This window comes from Notamacropus eugenii, chromosome 3, assembly GCF_028372415.1.
Source record: "Notamacropus eugenii isolate mMacEug1 chromosome 3, mMacEug1.pri_v2, whole genome shotgun sequence".
In the NCBI taxonomy this organism is placed as follows: Eukaryota; Metazoa; Chordata; class Mammalia; order Diprotodontia; family Macropodidae; genus Notamacropus; species Notamacropus eugenii.
The window spans coordinates 182,794,089-182,814,939 of NC_092874.1; the positions used below are offsets into that span (position 1 = coordinate 182,794,089).

General features: G+C 37.0%; 1 long non-coding RNA gene across 1 annotated transcript; it reads right to left on the reverse strand.

Moving 5' to 3' along the window:
• Nucleotides 1-11,370: 11,370 nt before the first annotated feature.
• Nucleotides 11,371-15,291, reverse strand: LOC140533581 (uncharacterized). Its single transcript, XR_011976992.1, has 2 exons — nucleotides 14,835-15,291; nucleotides 11,371-12,148 (listed from the first exon to the last, which is right to left on the reverse strand). It is a non-coding gene; the product is annotated as an uncharacterized lncRNA (long non-coding RNA).
• Nucleotides 15,292-20,851: the final 5,560 nt, after the last annotated feature.

The following is a 20,851-nucleotide window of genomic DNA, read 5'->3' on the forward strand; positions in this document are numbered from 1 at the left end:
TGTTTGTCTTGATGCTTAGCCAAATGTGGCTAGGCAAAGGACAAGAATAGAATTCTGTCCCACAGGAAATGCCATTTGCCCACCTTAAATGCTGCTACAGTACCCCACCTATTCCTCCCCCCCACCCAGCCACACACACAAACATTTTACCCAGTCTTATCACCACAAAGTATGAGAATATTTGCCCAGTAACTTAACCTCTCTTTTTCTGTTTATTAATTAAAACAATAAACATAATATTATGTAAACCTTATACCAATAAAGCTAGGTGTGAAATGAGAGTGAAAATGGGGCATCTTTATACATGTTTATTTAGAGAAGTAGAAAAAATTAGTAGGCAAAGAAGGAAAATAAAACTATATTGAAAACAGAGTAAAATATTTAAGGTGCCCATTTCATATAAGACACTGGAGGATATAAAACCTAACCAAAAACAATCCAATATCAATTGCTATACTAGACACATTCACTTCCCACATATTTAATGAAAATATGCACTGGAATTTGGCACTAAAATTAAATTGTCTTTAACTTTGTAGTGGAAAAGGTAATCTTAAATAGAAATATATTACTGTAGTGCCTAGATTTTTAGTCTTGTTTGAAGGACAAGGTCAGATACCTCTGTCTTACCAGGAATGGGACCCATTGAATGCTATCATACAGATAGACCAATGATACATAGAAATTTATTCCTCAGATTCTAGGAAGCTAGTGTCTACAGTCTTTCATATCCACAGGTGAATGAATGAGCAAATAAAACACCTTATTTACTACATGCAAAGAACTTTACTAACCAATGAGGATACTATTACAAAAGTAAGCCAGTTCTTGCTTTCAAGAAGTTCACTTTCTAATCAAGTAGACGATACACATGGAAGGTTTCAGCTACAAGTCACATGGAAAGGTTTCATAATGCTTGGGACATAGCAGCAAAATAGATAGTAATACCTCTTTTTCAATGATAATTCCACTGACAAAATCATATCAGCATCTGATGTTGAACCATTTGACAGTGTCAAGGATTTTGGTAACAATAACTTTCTGTTCTGCACCTTTGATAGATATGGTGGTAGTACATGAAAGAGCAGTTGGCAAGCTAAATTTCTAGAAGGATTGCTTTCCAAGGTGATGGCTTTAGATATATATACTAATGATCCTGATATCCATTCAGCATAGTTTTCCATTCACTTAAAAAAACTACTTGAGAGATAAATTGGCATAAAGATGACAGTATTGGTGGTTGGTTTAGTACACCTAAATTAAAACCCCAACAAGTTAAATTGGGAGTAGTCTACAAAGCAAAGATTAAGAGTAAGGCTTCTTGATGAAGAAGGAACTTTAGCTGAGACTTGAAGGAAGCCAGGGAAGTTAGGATTTAAAACAGAACAGGAAGAGAATTTCAGACACCGCAGGGAGTCACAGAAAATATTCAGATATGGGATATGGCATGTCATGTTTAAGTAACAGTAAAGAGGCCAATATCACTGGATGTAAGTAAATGGAGAGGAGTTAAGATATAAGAAGTCTGAAAAGGTAAGAAGGGGCTAAATTGTGAGGGACTTTAAAAGCAAAGCAGAAGATTTTATTTTGACTCTGGAGGCATAGGGATCCACCAGATTTTATTAAATAAGGGAAAGACACTATCAGACTTGTGCTTTAGGAAGGTCAGTTTGAAGCTGAAGAGGATGGATTGGAGTAGAGAGAGACCTGAGGAATGAGACCAACTGAAAGGATACTGTAGCATTCCAGGTATAAGCTCATGAGGGCTGGGGATTTGGGATTAGGGATTAGGGTGAAAGCCAGTGTCAGAGAATGAAAGGAGGAATAAACAAAAAAAGATACAAAACTGTAGCGGCAAGCACCCTGACACATCCAGGATGGCCTGCCAGCACAGACTCTTACATATGCTTTTCTTAAAGGAAATCAACTTTTGAGGGGTCAACAATCTTCTTTAATCACATATACAAGCAGAGAAATAAAGACCAACAGACAGGGCTTCAAACTCTCTGACTATAAGTAATACATACATCACAGATCAACAGACAGATCCAACTGTCTGACCATTACATACATGCAAAGTTATCAGAGAGAGAAGCACCAACATCTGGGTTTTCAAAGCCAGGAAGGCTCCTTAATGACCAGTCAGAATCTCATCTGGCACACAAATCTTCTTCCAAAGAGTAAGCTCCCAAAACCTCACCTCAGAGTACATACACACTTGGACAAATGGAAAAGGAAGTACAAAACCTACCTGGAGAAAATAACTCCTTAAAGGAACAATTGGACAGATGGAAAAGGAGATGCAAAAGTTAACTGAAGAAAACAATTTGATAAAAATTAGAATTGGACAAGTGGAAGCTAATAACTCTATCAGATATTAAGAATCAGTCAAACAAAATCTAAAGAATGAAAAGATAGATGAAAACATAAAATATCTAATCAGAAAAAATAACTGACCTGGAAAATAGATCCAGAAGAGAAAATCTAAAGATGATTGATCTACCAGAAAGTCATGATGAAAGAAAGAGCCTGGACAATATCATCCAAGAAATCATTAAGGTAAACTGCCCAGAAGTCCTAGATGCAGAGGGCAAAATCATCATCGAAAGAATCTACCATTCACCTCCTGAAAGAAATTCCAAACTGAAAACACCAAGGAATATCATTGCCAAATTCCAGAACTAATGAAGAAAAAAATACTGCAGGCAGCCAGAAAGAAACAATTCAAATATCTCAGAGCTACAGTCAGGATCATGTAGGACCTTGCAGCTTCTACTTTAAAAGATTTAAGGGAGTGGAATATCATATTCCATAAGGCAAAGAAGCTGAGACTACAACCAAGGATTTAAAGATTAAAGTTGAGAGTAATATTTCAGGGAAGGTGATGGGCACTCAATGAAATAAGGGATTTCCAGACCTTCCTGATGAAAAGGTCAGAACTGAATAGAAAATTCGATCTTCAAAGACAGGTCCCAAGAGAAGCATAAAAAAGTAAACAAGGGGAAAAACAACAACTTGTTATTCAATATGGCCAAACTGTTTACATCCCTATAAGGGAAGAAGATACTTATTAATCTTGAGAATTGTATATTTGTTATGATATATAAAAGGGATATACATAGATACAGGGAGCAGGTATAAAGTAACTGATGTCATGATAAAATTATGATTTAAGGGTGCAAAGGAATTGTAATAGGAGATGTGAAAAAGAGGAGGCAGAAAAAAGTAAATTACATCACAGGAAGAGGCACAAAAATATATTACAGGAGAGGGAAAGAGGAGAGAGAGATGAGCATTGTTTGAGAATTACTTTCATCTGATTTTGTTCAAGTAGGGAACAACAAACTCAGTTACGGTATCAAAATATAACTACCTCTATAGGTAGTAAGAGGGGAAGGGAGAATGAAAAGGGAGGAGAGTTTAAAAGGGAAGGAAGAAGTAGTAAGGGAAAGGGGGAGTAAAAGAGAGGGAGGCTAAAAAAAGGCAGAGAAGACTGAGGGAGGCAGTGGTCAAAAATTAAAACTCTATTGGGGAAGGGAAGGAAGAAGGGAGAACTAAAAGCATAAATGGGGGAAAAGGGATGGAGGGAAACAAACAGACAGTAATCATAACTGTGAATGTGAATGGAATGAACTCTCCCATAAAATGGAGACAGATAGCAGAATGGCTTAAAAACCATAATCCAACAATATGTTGTTTGCAAGAAATACATTTGCAACAGGGACATACGAACAGGAAAAGGCTGGTGCAGAATATATTGTGCTTCAGCTGATGTAAAAAAAAAGCAGGGATAGCAATCCTAATCTCAGGCAAAGTAAAAGCAGAAATAGATCTAATCAAAAGAGATAAGGAAACTATATCTTGCTAAAAGACACTATGGACAATGAAGCAATTTCATTACTAAACGTATATGCTCCAAGTAGTATAGTATCCAGATTCTTAGAGCAGGAGTTCATAGAGTTACAGGAAGAAATAGAGAGCAAAACTATACTACTGGGAGACCTCAACCTCCCCATCTCTGAACTTGATAAATCTAGTCTCAAAATAAACAAGAAAGATGTTAAGGAGGTGAATAAAACTCTGGGTAAGGTAGATATGATAGATCTCTGGAGAAAACTGAATGGAAATAAAAAGGAATGTATCTTTTTCTCAGCAGTATATGGCACATATACAAAAACTGACCACGTACTAGGCCATAAAATCCTCACAATTCAGTGCAGAAAGGCAGAGATTGTGAATGCATCCTTCTCATATCACAATACAATGAAAATTATATGTAATCAAAGGCCATGGAAAGATAAACCACAAATTAATTGGAAACTAAATAATCCTAAAGAATGAGTGGGTTAAACAACATATCATAGAAACAATCAACAACTTCATTCAACAGAATGACAATAATGAGGCAACCTATCAAATCTTATGGGACACTGCTAAAGCAGTTTTTAGGGGAATTTTTGTATCTTTGAATGCCTACATGGACAAAATAGAGAAAGAGGAGATCAATGACTTGGGCATGCAGCTGAAAAAGCTAGAAAAAGAACAAATTGAAAATCTCCAAGTAAATACCAAATAAGAAATACTGAAAACAACAGGAAAGATTAACAAAATTGAAATTAAGAAAACTATTGAACTAATAAATAAGACTAAGAGTTGGTTTTGTGAAAAAAACAATAAACTTGATAAACCTTTGGTAAATTTAATTTAAAAAAGAAGAAAATTAAATTACCAATATAAAAAATGAAAAAAGTGAACTAACCACCAAAGAGGAGGAAATTAAAACAATAATTAAAAATTACTTTGCCCAACTGTATACCTATAAATTTGACAATCTAAATAAGATAGAAGATTATTTTTAAAAAATATATATAAATTGCTCAGATTAACAGAAATGGAAGTTGAACACTTAAATAACTCCATCTCAGAAAAAGAAATTGAACAAGTCATCAATGAACTCCCTAGGAAAAAATCTCCAGAGCCAGATGGATTTACAAGTGAATTCAACATAACATTTAAAGAACAGTTAATTCCAATACTATAAAGACTACTTGGGGAAGAAGGAGTCCTAACAAATTCTTTTATCATACAAATATGGTTTTGATACCTAAACCAGGAAGAGCCAAAACAGAGAAACAAAATAATAGACCAATTTCTCTAATGCATATAGATGCAAACACAAGATTTTACCAAAAAGAATACAGCAACTTATCATGAGAATAACATATTATGATCAGGTAGGATTTACACCAGGGATGTAGGGTTGGTTCAATATTAGGAAAACTATTAGCGTTATTGATCATATCAACAACAAAACTAACAAAAATCACATGATCATTTCAATAGACGCAGAAAAAAACTTTTGACAAAATACAAAACCCAGGGCCAGAGCCAAGATGATAGAGTAGAAAGACTCACCTACTCTACCTCTCCTTCCATAGTTCATAAAATGAGTATAAAAAATGATGCAAAACAAATTCTGGAGCAGCAGAGGCCACAAAATGACAGAATTAAAGAGATTTCTAGACCAAGGCATCCTGAAAGGTGGACAGGAATCAGAATGGCATGGAGTGGAGCACAGCACAGCCTTGGCCCTGTAGCATCAGCAGGAAGAGAACTAGAGCAGGCCTTGGGGGTGGAATTCCTAGCAGCAGCTGCAATTCCCAGGTTGCTCAATACACAAATGCCAAAGGCAGCTTTAAAGGTCAGTGAGAAAGTTCTTTCACCTGGGTGAGAAGAGAATGAGGTCTGATCCCACCAGCAGTAGCTACTGCAGCAGCAGAGTCCATTTTGGAGCCCTCAGCATAAAGCACCTGGGGGAATTGAGCCATTGCTCTGGATCTCAGCCCTGAGTGGCTCTACTGCGTTGAGGAAGAGTGCTGTTAGTTGTGCTGGAGTGATGGATAGAGAATCCTACTGGCAGATCCTGGGCAGAACAGAGTGCTTATGGTTGCTACCAGAACAGAGCACAGGCCAGGAAAGGAGTAAACTCCTGTCCCTTGACTGTGCCACTTTAAAAGAACTGAGAACTTAGAGGTCCCTAGAGTAAACCCTCCTCTTGACAAAGGACTCAAAAATCAAGTAACTGGCTGGGAAAATGTCCAAAACAGAAAAAAAATAAGACCATAGAAGGCAACTTTCTTGGCAGACAGGTTTTTTCTAGATGCATGCCATCAGAGGAAGACATAAAGGTCAAGGTTTCTGCATTCAAAACCTCCACAATAAATATACAATGGTCTCAGGCCATGGAAGAAGTCAAAAAGGATTTTGAAAATCAAGACAGGTGGAGGAAAAATTGGGAAGAGAAATGAGAATGATGCAATAAAATCATGAAAAGCAAGTCAGCAGCTTGCTAAAGGAGACCCAAAGAAATGCTGAAGAAAATAACACCTTTAAAAAGTTGCAGTTGACAAAAGAGGTCCAAAAAGCCAAAGAGGAGAGGAATGCTTTAAAAAGCAGAATTAGCAAAATGAAAAAGGAAGTTCAAAAGCTCACTGAAGAAAATAGTTCTTTAAAAATTAGAATGGAGCAGATGGAAGTTAATGATAATGTGAAAGACAATGTTAGAAGACAATGTGAAATATCTCATTGGAAAAAACAACTGACCTGGAAAATAGACCCAGGAGAGACATATAAAAATTGTGGGACTACCTGAAAGTCATGATCAAAAAAGAGCCTAGACATCATTTTTATGAAATTATCAAGGATAATTGCCCTCATATTCTAGAACCAGAGGAAAAACAAATATTGAAAGAATCCACTGAACACCTCCCACAGGGGAGTCGAAAAGGAAAACTCCTAGAAATATTGCAGCTAAATTCCAGAGTTTCCAGGTCAAGGAGAAAATATTGCAAGCAGCCAGAAAGATACAATTTGAGTATTGTGGAAATACAATCAGGATGACACTAGCAGCTTCTACATTAAGGGATTGGAGGGCTTGGAATATAATATTCCAGAAGTCAAAGGAACTAGGATTAAAACCAAGAATCACCTACCCAGCAAAACTGAGTATAATACTTCAGGGGACTTACTAAAGTTGAACTGTCTACATTCCTACATGAAAAGATAACATTTGTAATTCTTGAAACTTTTCTTAGTATTTGAGTAGTCAGAGGGATTACATACACACAGAGAGAGAGAGAGAGAGAGCACAGGGTGAGTTGAATAGGAAGGGATGATATCTAAAAATTAAAATTAAGGGGTGAAAGAGGAATATATTGGGAGAAGGAGAAAGGGAGAAATAGAATGGAATAAATGTCTCTCACATGAATGAGCCAAGGAAAACCCTTTTTCAATGGAGGGGAAGAGGGGGAGGTGAGAGCGAAAGTATGAAGCTTACTCTCATCACATTTGGCTTAAGGAGGGAATAACATGCACACTCAATTGGGTATGAAAATCTATTTACACTAGAGGAAAGTAGGGGAGAAGGGAATAACTGGGGTGGGGACATGATAGAAGGGACTACAAATCAGAGGAAGGAGTAATTAGAAGTACACACTTTTGCAGAGGGACAAAATCAAAAGAGAGAATAGAATAAATGTGGGACAGGATAGGATGGAGGGAAATATAGTTAGTCTTACACAACATGACTGTTATGGAAGTCTTTTGCAAAACTACACATATATAGCCTATATTGAATTCTTGCCTTCTCAGTGTAGATGAGTGGGAAGGGCAGAAGGGAGAGAAGTTGGAACTCAAAGTTTTAGGAATAAATGTTGAGAGTTTTTTTGCATGCAACTGTGAAATAAGAAATACAGGTAGTGGGATATAGACATCTATCTTGTCCTACTAGAAAAGAGAAAAGATGGGGATAAGCAAAGTGGGTGTGTGATAGAATGGAAGGCAGATTGGGGGAAGGGATAATCAGAATACACAGAATTTTGGGGGAGGAGGAGGGGAGAGATGAGAAAATTTGGAACTCAAAATTTTGTGGAAATGAATGTTGAAAACTAAAAACAAGTTAATAAACATAAAGAAATAAAATGAAAAAATACAACACTCATTCCTATTGAAAACACTGGAGAACACAGGAATAAATGGAACTTTCCCTAAAATAATAAGCAGTATCTACTTAAAACTATCAGCAAACATGTTCAATGGGGATAAGCTAGATGCATCTCCAAGAAGATCAGGGTGAAAGAAGGCTGTCCATTGTCACCACTATTATTCAATATGGTACTAGAAATGCTAGCTGTAGAAATAAAAGAGGAAGAAGAAATTGAAGGAAGTAGAATAGGCCCAGAAGAAACTAAGCTATCACTCTTTGCAGATGATATAATGATATACTTAGAGAATCCCAGAGAATAAAGTAAAAAACTATTTGAAATAATAAACAACTTTGCCAAAGTTGCAGGTTACAAAATAAATCCAGATAAATCATCTGCATTTCTATATATTACTAACAAAGCCCAACAGCAAGAGATAGAAAAAGAAATCCCATTTAAAGCTACAGTAGACACTATAAACTATCTGGGAGTCTACCTGCCAAGGTAATAAACCCAGGGACTATATGAACATTATGAAACACTTTTTGCACAAATAAAATCAAATCTAAGTCAGTGGAAAAACATCAGTTGCTCTTGGGTAGACCAAGCTAATATAATAAAAATGACAATTCTACCTAAATTAATTTATGCAGTGCCATATCAATCAAACTACCAGATAATTATTTTCTAGAGCTAGAAAAAATAATATCAAAATTCATCTGGAATAACAAAAGGTCCAGAACACAAAGGGAATTAATGAAAAGAAATGCTAGGGAAGTTGGCCTAGCCCTACCAGATCTCAAATTGTATTATAAAGCACCCATCATCAAAACCACGTGGTACTGACCAAGAAAGAGAGGAGTAGAGCAGTGGAATAGGTTAGGTGCTGAAGACACAGTAGTCAATGAATAGCAATCTACTGTGTGATAAATCCAAGGACCCCAGCTTCTGGAATAAGAACTCACTGTTTGACGAAAATTGCTGGGAAAACTGTCTAACAGTGTGGCAGAAACTGGGCATAGACCAATGCCTAACACCATACACAAAAATAAAATCCAAATACATACATAATATAGGTATAAAGATGGATACTATAAACAAATTAGGAGAACAAGAAATAGTGTATTTGTCAAATATATGGAGAATGGAGAAATTTTTGACCAAACGAGACAGAGAACATTATGAAGTACAAAATGGATAATTCTGATTACATTAAATTGAAAAATTTTTGCACAACCAAACTCAATGCAACCAAGATTAGGAGGGAAGCAGAAAACTGGGAAAGAATTTTTACAACTAGTATCTGTGATAAAGGACTCATTTCTAAAATATATAGAGAACTAAGTCAAATATACAAGAAATCAAGTCATTCCCCAATTGATAAATTATCAAAAAATATGAACAGGCTGTTTTCAGAGGAAGAAATTAAAGCTATCTATAGTCATATGAAAAAATGCTGTAAATCACTCTTGATTAGAGAGATGCAAATCAAAACAACTCTGAGGTACCACATCACACCTATCAGATTGGCTAACTTGACAAGACAGGAAGATGATAAATATTAGAGAAGATGTGGGAGAACTGGAACACTAATTCATTGTTGGTGGAGCTGTAAGATAATCCAATCATTCTGGAAAGCAATTTGGAACTATGCTCAAAGGGATACAAAGATGTGGATACCCTTTGACCCAACAATCCCAGTTCTGGGACTATATCCCAAAGAGATCATAGAAATGGGAAAGGGTCCCACATGTACAAAAATATTTATAGCAGCTCTCTCTGTGTTGGCCAAAATCTGGAAATCAGGGTGATACACATCAATTAAGGAATGGCTGAACAAGTTGTGGTATATGAATGTAATGGAATTCTATTGTGCTATAAGAAAAGATGAACAGGAAGACTTCAGAAAGGCCTGGAAAGACTTATATGAACTGATGCTGAGGGAAAGGAGTAAAACCAGGAGAGAGTTTTGTGCACAACAACAACCACAATGTGTGAGGAATTTTTCTGGTAGACTTAGTGCTTCATTGAAATGCAATGACCTAAAAAATTCCCAATGGATTCTTGAGGCAAAATGCCTGCTGCATCCAGAACTATGGAATTGGATTGCAGAATGGAGTAGATCATTTTCTTTTGTATTATGTTTTGGTTTTTTGTTTAGTTCTATGGTTTCTCCCATTCATTTTAATTCTTCTATGCAACATGACTAAGATTAAAATGTATTTCATAGGAATGTGTGTGTAGAACTATATAAGACTGTATGCCATCTCAGGGAAGAGTGTGGAGGAAGGAGGAAGAGAGGAGGAGGGAGGGGAAAAAAATCTAAGACAGATGTAAGTGATTATAGAACACTGAAAACAAATAAAATAATTTAATAAAAAAAGAGCGTATAAAGATACAGGAAAATACGTATCAAAGATAAGCTGCTTATGTCAAACTTTTGCCTGTAGCCAGATCACCTTTGAAATGAGCTTTCATATGCTTTCAAAATCTGTGATTTTACCTTTCTTTGAATCCCCAGTACTTGGCACACAGCAGGTGTTTAATCCATATCTGTTGTTACTGATGATGTGTTGTTATTTTGATGATGATGATGATGTTTGAAGATGAAAAATCCATATGGTATTTTTTTGTCCTAGTAAAACCACAATACCAAAGGATGACTTGTATTTAATTTATTATGGCTAAACATTTTAATAAAACTCTATCTAATAATATTTTTCTTTTTGTTATTGTTTATTCTGTCCTTTCTCCCTCATTACTTTTTTCTTTCCTTTTTCACATACATCTTCCCTTTCTCATTTTTCCTTTCATTTTTTTCTTTCTTTTTCCTTCCCTCCTTTCCTTTCTTCCTTCCTTCCACATACAAACACAGATGGTATTATGGAAAAATGTAAGGTACTTCCTTAAGCACTATAGAGACCTTTTTTCCATTTTGAGAGAAATATATGGCACATCTGCAGCATCAAAAAAATGCTTTCTAGTTTAGCAAAAACATCATAAAAATGTTTAGTGTCCAAAAAGTAACTATTTAACCTTCCTGAACAAACTTTAGGAGCACTAATCTGTCACAGTAGGTTCTATCTTGTACATGGAAATGGATGAGACTCTGTAATCAAATTCTAAATGTGAATTTGTAGAAATATGGCTTTTTAGAGAAGTGTATGATGGGATGCAACAGACAAAGCGGGGGACAATTAAAGAGAACAGCACCATGCTTAGTGAGACCTTTTACTCTGAGAATTAAACTTCCCAGGACTGCACTGATTTATGAATGTTCATGTTTATTTATCAGGTAGAACAACTTTATTAAGACCCCACAATGCCTCTTCTACTCTATCAACCAGCAATGCAAATGCTATCTCAGCTAAGCAAAGAAAAGCCCAAGTTACTTAACAGGAATATTTTATTTTCTGCAAAGATACATCCCTTGGCAACTGTTACCAGTAGGAAATCTATCTCAATCCACATAGAGTCTTACAAAGATGTTGGTCTTGCCTCAGATGCATGTGTTTCACCTACTAGGTGAGGGTATATGCCCCTTTCCACTGTGACTACCCGCTGAGGACTCCCGGTTGTCTGGGGTGTGTGTGTGTGTGTGTGTGTGTGTGTGTGTGTGTGTGTGTGTGCGTGTGTGTGTGGTCACATGCATGTGTGTTTGTGTTTGTCTGTGTATTTCCACTTGTTAGTCAATGAAACACTGTGTTAGAGAAAAACCATTCTAATGGCTACCAATAGGAGTTCTTCTATATTCAGAGAAAACAGTTAACTGATATTTGAAGTTTTTCCAAATATGACAAAACTGTCCCTGTCCAGTGTTATAGTAGGTCATTTTATACCTGGGAGCTACTAGGTTAAACTATGACATTTTGAGATCTTCACCAGAATACTAACCAAAAACAATTCTGGGTACTTATGTAAATTTGTAGGTCATATGAAGTACCTTCCTTACAGATTTAATATAAAAGTTAACTGTACCATTCCTCTCAATTTCACTCCTACCCTTCAAGTGAGAGCAACTCAAGATACTTTTCCTGGTTTGGAAAGTAGGGCACAAAGCTAAGAAGTTTCTGTGAAGATGAAGTTCAGAACTGAAATATGAACAAGCCTAGATACAGATGATGTGGAATTTAGCTTGGAGGGCCAGCGGTAATAGTATGCAGCATCTGAAATAGAAGTAAGATAATAGAATCTCAGAAACAGAAAGGATCTTTTATTCAACTTATATCTAGAGACAAATTCACTTTATGTGGGGATCACCCAATGTTTGATGAGTAGTGATACACCTTTTGATTAAAAACTTCTAGTAGTCAGGAACCCACTATATCCCAAGACAACCCTCCAGACTTTGGGATGGCAGAAATTATTAGAAAAATTTCCTTACATAAAACCTAAATTTGCTAGATACTCTTTGTCACTTGCTCCTAATCTGTCCATCTTAATTCAGATGACTGATTGGAGACTACCAAATGAAATAACAGAGTCTGGTATTTAAATTGCAATGACTCAGTCGTTAGCAAGGAACAGGACAGCAAGGCAAAGAATCATGTACATTTGCTACACTCCATTTGTCTCATTGTTCAGTTCTTTAGTCATGTCCAACCCTTCATGATACCATGGATCGTAGCACACCAGTTCCTTCTGTCCACCACTATTTCCTGAAGTGTCCAAACTCATATTTGTTGATTTCATTACACTATCCATTTGATCCTCAGCTGCCTCTTCTCCTTTTGCTTTCAATCTCTCCAAATATCAGTGTGGTTGCTGGTTTTTTTTTTAATGTGTCCTCTCTTCTCATGATGTGGTCAAAGTAAGGACAAAGTAAGACAAAGCTTTGTCCTTCTAATGAATAGCATGAATTAATTTCTTTAAGTATTGACTGATTGGATCTGCTTGCTATCCAAGGGACTCTCAAAAGTCTTCTTGAGCACTACAATTCAAGTGTTGATTCTACTTTCCTTACAATCCAACTCTCACAGCCATACATTACTACTTTACTACGTAGCTTTGACCATATGGACCTTTGTTGACAAGATGATGTTTGTAGTTTTTAGTATGCTGTTCAGATTTGTCATAGCTTTCCTTCCAAGGAGCAAGGGTCTTTTAATTTCACGGTTGCAGTCCATTTTGTTATGATTCACACAGTCAAAGGTCTTAGTGCAGTCAGTGAAGCAGAAGTAGATGTTTTTCTAGAATTCCCTTCCTTTCTCCATAGTTTAGTAAATGTTGACAATTTGGTCTCTTAACTTGTCTGTCTCTTCCAAAACCAGTCTGAACTTCTGGTAATTCTCTATTCACATAAAGCTGAAGCTTAGCTTGCAGAATCATAAGTGTAATCATGCCCACATGTGAAATGAGCACAATTTTTTTAATAATTTGAACATTCTTATTGTACCTTCTTTAGAACAGAGGTATAAACCAACCTTTTTTCAACCTAGTGGCTACTATTGAGTTTTCCACATTTGCTGGCATATTGAGTATAGCACTTTAAACATTATCTTCTAGAATGTAAATAGCTCAGCTGGAATTCTAGAATCTCCATTAGCTTTACTGTTACCAAGGCTTTCTAAGGCTCACTTGACTTCATTCTCCAAGATGTCTGAGTCTAGATAAGTAACCATACTATCATGGTTAGTGGTAGTGTTGAGATATTTCTTGTATAGTTCTTCTGTATATTCTTGCCATTTCTTCTTAATCCCTTCTGCTTCTGTTAAGTCTCTACCATTTTTGTCTTTTATCACACCCATTTCTGCATGAAACATTCTATTTATTATCTATAATTTTTCTAAAAAGATCTCTTGTCTTTCCTACCTTATTTTTTCCTTCTATTTCTTCACATTGTTCATTTTTAAAAAAGGTCTAGCTCTCCTTGATATGCTTTGGAATTCCTCATTCATTTGAGTATATATATATATATATATATATATATATATATATATATATATATCCCTTTCCTTCCTTCCTTAGCTGCTTGTAAAGCCTCATCAGACAGCCTTCGCTCTCTTGTCCTTCTTTTGGGGGATGCTTTTTGTTGCTGCCTCCTATATAATATCAAGAACCTTTATCCATAGTTCTTCAGGCACTTTACCAAATGTAATCCCTTAAATCTATTCATAACCTTCACTTCATATTCATAGAGAATATTTTAGATCATATCTATATAGTCTAATATTTTTCCCCATTTTCTTCATTTTAAGTCTGCATTTTGTAAGAAGAAGGTCACAATCTGAGTCACAGTCAGTTCTAGGTATTTTGTTCTAACTGACTATACAGAGATTCTCTATCTTTGACTAAAAAGTATACAATCAATCTGATTTCTATATTATCCACTTGTAGAGCAACTTTTTGGGTTATTGACAAAGACTTCCTTGCTATGACCAGCCAGTTATGTTAAGAATAGCTTATTAGCCTTTGCTCTGCCTCATTTTATTCACAAAGGCCAAACTTGCCTGTTATTCAAATTATCTTTTGATTTCCTACTTTAGCATTCTACCCCCTGTGATGAATGTGACATCTTTTTCTGATGTTATTTCTAAAAAATGTGTTTAGGCCTTCACAAAATCAGCCTTTTCAGTATTAGTAGTTGGAGCATACACTTGTATTATTATGATACTGAATAGTTTACCTTGGGTTTGAACAGATATCATTTTGACACTTTTGAGATTAAACCCCAGTAATACTTTTCTCATTCTTTTATTGACTATGAGGGCTATTCAATTTCTTCCAAGGAATTCATGTCAACAGTAGTATATCACCTTAATTCAAGTCACCAATTCCCATCCATTTAAGTTCACTAAGACCCAAAGTGTCAATGTTTAAACTTTCCATTTCTTTTTGACCAGATCAACTTACCTTGATTCACAGATCTTACAATGCAGATTCTTATTAAGTATTGATCTTCTCAGCATCAGATTTTCTTTTTCATCACTCTTGGCTCTGGCCCAGCTACTACTTCTGTTTGTCCTCTGCTCTTCCCCAGTGGCATGTTGAACACCTTCCAATCTGAAGGACTCATCTTCTGATATCATATCTCTTAATATTGTCCAGGTTTTTAATACTGTCCATGGATTTTTCTGACAAAGATGCTTGGATGGTTTGCTATTTCCTCCTCTAGTGGATAATCTTTAGTCAGAACTCTCCACCATGACCTTTCCATCTTGGGTAACACTATGTAGCATAGCTGATAGTGTTGCTGAGTTATGCTAGTCTCTCCACCATGACAAGGCAGTGATCCAAAAGGAGAGTTTGTCTCTTGGGATAACCACATTTTTATGACTCTTATAGTAAGCTAGGAATACCCTCTAGTTCTTTCTGAAGTTAGGAGAATTCCTAAAACTACCAGCCAAGTTCACACAGAATTGATATCCATCCAATTGTGACACATTAGATGAGGTATTAAAGCTCTCACATGTGACAATAGCATGTGTGGCAATATGTACATATATGGCTTTGCTTACAGCCTTGACTTTTACATGCTATAACATAGTCAAGGAGTTTGAATGAGCTCAGAGCACAATATCTGGTGTAGGCATCCCCACCTGCTAGTTCTCAAAGACTCATACCATCTAATGATCTAAAAACTTCATGAGGCTTTCATTATCCCAGGTGTGGAATCTAACTATGTAATCTAACATATTCTCACTCTTCTTACAGGTCCCAATTTAGACTAGGAGATGAAATACTTAAAATATATTAAAATATGAAATTTGCTATAATTTTAGTTTGGGTTCCATTTCTGTCATCAATCTCTCAGCTCTCTTTGCACTAATACATTTTTTAAAGTTTTGTTTGTGACTTTTGTTTTACTATCATAATCCCTTTTGAATATTCCCCCTACTCTTCCTTCCCTTCTTTATCCACAGTGAGCCTTGTCTTATAATAAGGAAAAAAGAAAAAGGCAAGTGAAAGCAATCAACAGATTAAATAGAATTAATAGCAAAAATATATATCATAGACCTATAGTACTCTATCTACTCAGTGACTCAATTCAATATGTTCTCTAGTCAAAGTTGTTCTAAATATTTAGAAAACATTTAGTTTCATTGCATTGTTATCTGGGCAACTAGGTGGTACAGTAGATAGAGTGCTGGGCCTAGAGTCAAGAAGACTCATCTTCCTGAATTCAAATCTGACTCAGACACTTACTAGCTGTGTGACCCTAGGCAAGTCACTTAACCCTATTTGCCTGAGTTTTCTCATCTGTAAAATGAGTTGGAGGGGGAGGAGCCAAGATGGTGGAGTAGAAAGACACACGTATGCTAGCTCCGAACCCACAGCCCATAAAATATCTGTAAAGAAGAACTCCCAACAAATTCTGGAGCAGCAGAAGCCACAGAACAATGGAGCAGACGAGATTTCTGTTCCAGAGAGTCCGAAAACAGACACCAAAGGTCCATCGCACACCAGACCCAGAGCAGAGCCCAGCCCTGCCTTGGCTGTGTGGCACCAAGAGAAGCAGATCTCAGCAGTCTTCAGGGACAGAATCTCCAGCAGCAGCACAGATCCCTCCACCCACAGGTGACAAGGATCGATGAGAGGGTCTCTTTGGCTGGTCGAGAGGGAAGTGGGGTGTCCCCATAACTCAGGCCCCCTCGGGAGGCAGCAGTGGGGGCAGCAGAGGACAAGGGCTCGCAGAGCAGGCAGCAGCTTGGATCCATTGTTGCAGGCTTCCACATAAACCCCCTGAGGGAACTGAGCCTTTTGTGGTGGCCCTGCCCCCACCTGAGCACCTGAACTTAATCTCACACTGAATAGCAGCCCTGCCCCCACCCAAAGCCCTGAGGCTGGGAAGCAGCATTTGAATCTCAGACCCCAAGTGTTGGCTGGGTAGATCTTGAGGCATGGTGGAGGTGGAAAGAAAACTCAGAAGGCAAGTCACTGGCTGGGAAAATGCCAGGGAAAAAAAATAAGACTATAGAAGGTTACTTTCTTGGTGAACAGATAATTCTTCCCTTCCTTTCAGAGGAGGAAGAACAATGCTTACCATCAGAGAAAGACGCAGAACTCAAGGCCTCTGTATCCCACACATCCAAAATAAATATACCATGGGCTCAGGCCATGGAAGAGTTCAAAAAGGATTTTGAAAATCAAGTAAGAGAGGTGGAAGAAAAACTGGGAAGAGAAATGAGAGAGATGAAAGAAAAGCATGAGAAGCAGGTCAACACCTTGCTAAAGGACACCCAGAAAATTGCTGAAGAAAATAACACCTTGAAAAATAGGCTAACTCAATTGGCAAAAGAGGTTCAAAAAGCCAATGAGGAGAAGAATGCTTTAAAAAGCAGAATTAACCAAATGGAAAAGGAGGTTCAAAAGCTCACTGAAGAAAATAGTTCTTTCAAAATTAGAATGGAACAGATGGAGGCTAATGACTTTATGAGAAGCCAAGAAATCACAAAACAAAACCAAAAGAATGAAAAAATGGAAGATAATGTGAAATATCTCATTGGAAAAACAACTGACCTGGAAAATAGATCCAGGAGAGACAATTTAAACATTATGGGACTACCTGGAAGCCATGATCAAAAAAAGAGCCTAGACATCATCTTGCATGAAATTATCAAGGAAAACTGCCCTGAGATTCTAGAACCAGAGGGCAAAAGAAGTATTCAAGAATCCACCGATCACCACCTGAAAGAGATCCAAAAAGAGAAACTCCTAGGAACATTGTGGCCAAATTCCAGAGTTCCCAGGTCAAGGAGAAAATATTACAAACAGCTGGAAAGAAACAATTCAAGTACTGTGGAAATACAATCAGGATAACACAAGATCTAGCAGCTTCTACATTAAGGGATTAAAGGGCGTGGAATATGATATTCCAGAAGTCAAAGGAACTAGGACTAAAACCAAGAATCACTTACCCAGAAAAACTGAGTATAATACTTCAGGGGAAAAAAATGGTCTTTCAATGAAATTGGGGACTTTCAAATATTGTTAATGAAAAGACCAGAGCTGAAAAGAAAATTTGACTTTCAAACACAAGAATGAAGAGAAGCTTGAAAAGGTAAACAGAAAAGAGAAGTCATAAGGGACTTACTAAAGTTGAACTGTTTACATTCCTACATGGAAAGACAATATTTGTAACTCTTGAAACTTTTCAATATCTGGGTAGTGGGTGGGATTACACATACACATACACACACACACACACACACACACAGCACAGAGTGAATTGAATAGGATGGGATCATATCTTAAAAAAAATGAAATGAAGCGGTGAGAGAGAAATATATTGGGAGGAGAAAGGGAGAAAGGAATGGGGTAAATTATCTCTCATAAAAGAGGCAAGCAAAAGACTTTTTAGCGGAGGGAAAAAGAAGGGAGGTGAGAGAAAAACATGAGGTTTGCTCTCATCACATTCCACTGGAGGAAGGAATGAGATGCATGCTCATTTTGGTATGAAAACCTATCTTGCAATGCGGGAAGGTGGGGGAGAGGGGGATGAGCAGGATGGGGGGGAAGATAGGGGGGATGGCAATGGGAGGAGGGAGCAATTTGAAGTCAACACTCTTGGGGAGGGACAGGATCAAAAGAGAGAGTGGAGGCAATGGGGGGCAGGACGGGATGGAGGGAAATGTAGTTGGTCGTGCACAACACGACTATTATGGAAGTCGTTTGTAAAACTACACAGATATGGCCTATATTGAATTGCTTGCTTTCCAAAGGGAATGAGTGGAGAGCGAGGGATGAAGAGAAGTTGGAACTCAAAGTTTTAGGAACTGTCGAGTACTGTTCTTGCTACTAGGAAATAAGAAATACAGGTAAAGGGGTATAAAAAGTTATCTGGCCCTACAGGATAAAAGAGAAGATGGGGACAATGGGAAGGGAGGGGTGATAGAAGAGAGTGCAGATTGGTGATAGGGGCAATTAGAATGCTCGGTGTTTTGGGGTGGAGGGAGGGGACAAATGGGGAGAAAATTTGGAACCCAAAATTTTGTGAAAATGAATGTTAAAAGTTAAATAAATTAATTTAAAAAAACAAATGAGTTGGAGAAGGAAAAGGCAAACCACTACAGTATCTTTGCCAAGAAAACCCCAAATGGGGTCACGAAGAGTTAGATACAACTGAAAAATGACTGAATGAATTATTATTTTCATATATTTTGTTGTACTCATTGTATTTATTATTTTTCTGCTTCTTATTACTTTACTATGTACCATTTCATCTGTCTTTTCACCTTTCAATTTCCTCATATTCACAATTATGCACAATAATACTTTGTGAGGTAGAATGGTATAGGGAACAAGCCTTGAAATCAGGAAGACATGAATTCAATTTCTGCTTTTCACACATACTCCCTATGTAACCCTAGGAAATTCACTTACTCTCTCAGACAAATGTTTTTAAAACCCTTTTAATCAGAAACATTTACTAAACAGAAAGCAAATCAAGAATTATTAAATCATAACATTCCACCTGCTAACCTGGGACATACTCTCTCAAAAATGCACACAATATCAGTGTGGAAAAATGGGCACAAACTTACAAAACCAAGGTATGGAGGCACATCAGTATGGAACACATGTTCTTGGACAATTCACAACTCTAATTGATAAGTCTCTGGGTCTTTGGTCTCCCTCAGGAACCATTTTACCACAAGTCTCTTCTGGGCCCCAGCACTATCTTGCTGATTGGGACTATGTCTCTGTTTGCTGCTATGTTCAGGTCATGCTAGTTCTGGGTTGCTCAGGCAATGTTGAACTCTTTCAGCAAAAACAGAAACCCTAACTCTGAGAAATCAGATGCATGTTTTTGTTGGTGGTGGGTATTTTTTCCAAGTCTGCTCCTTTGGCTGGGCCCTCAGGATTCCCAACCCCCAGGAACTAACAGCAGTAAAGCAAAGGTAATACCTTTTCTTTTCAATGAGCTCTTCCAAGTAGCAAAGCTTTTTCCTCCAATGAGCAACTCCAAGCAACAAACATTTCCCTCCAATTAGCTCGTTCAAGTAATATTGTTTTTCCTCCAATTACTTCTTCTAAGCAGAAAAGCTTTTCCTCCAATCAGCTCTTGAAAGCAACAAAGTGTTTCATCCAATTAGCACTTCAAAGCAGTAAGCTTTTCTCCAATTATTTCTTTTGAGCAATAAATCTTGTTTTATTTCAATCAGCTCTTCCAAATCTTAGGCAACTTTATGTAAGTCTTAAGTTACAGAGCAGGTTCTTATTTACATTGGTAGAAGGCATTAATTCCTCAGGAAAATCTTGATATGCCAATGAAATCAGGGAACCAATTTTAAAAATCCATTATTTTCATATGCTACAGGATGTTTAGCTATTTCTCAAATGGTGAGTGTTCATTTTGCTTCCAGTTCTTTGCTACACCATAATGGTAGCAGTGATTTTGTATGAACGATTTGGTATATAATAAAGGCCTTCTTTTGTGTTTTTCATTATTTTACTTCACTTGGATAAACAACTGGTAGTGAGGTACCTAGGTCAAATCATATGAAAAATTTATTCATTTGCTAAATATATTTCTGAACTGTTTCCCAAAATGGTTGGATTAATTCACAGCTCTATCAACATACTCCTGTCTTCTCAAAATCCCTGCAAGATGGGGGGTCCATTGCTCATATAAAAGCTGACTGAAATTTCCCGGGTTATATGGCGAAGGTTTTCCCTCAGGAATTCAAGGATCTCTATCATCCATCTTTATAAAGGCAAAGGAAATTGATTGTACTGTGACAATCACAGGAAAGGTCTCTCTCCTAGTCACTGCTGGCAAGATTCTTGCCAGAATATTCCTTAATAGGCTGATGCTTCACCTGGAAGATGGTCATCTACCTAAGAGCCAGTGTGTCTTCAGAAAGGATCACAGAATATTTGGTATGGTATTTGCTGCCTGACAACTTCAGAAGGAATGCCAAGAGCAA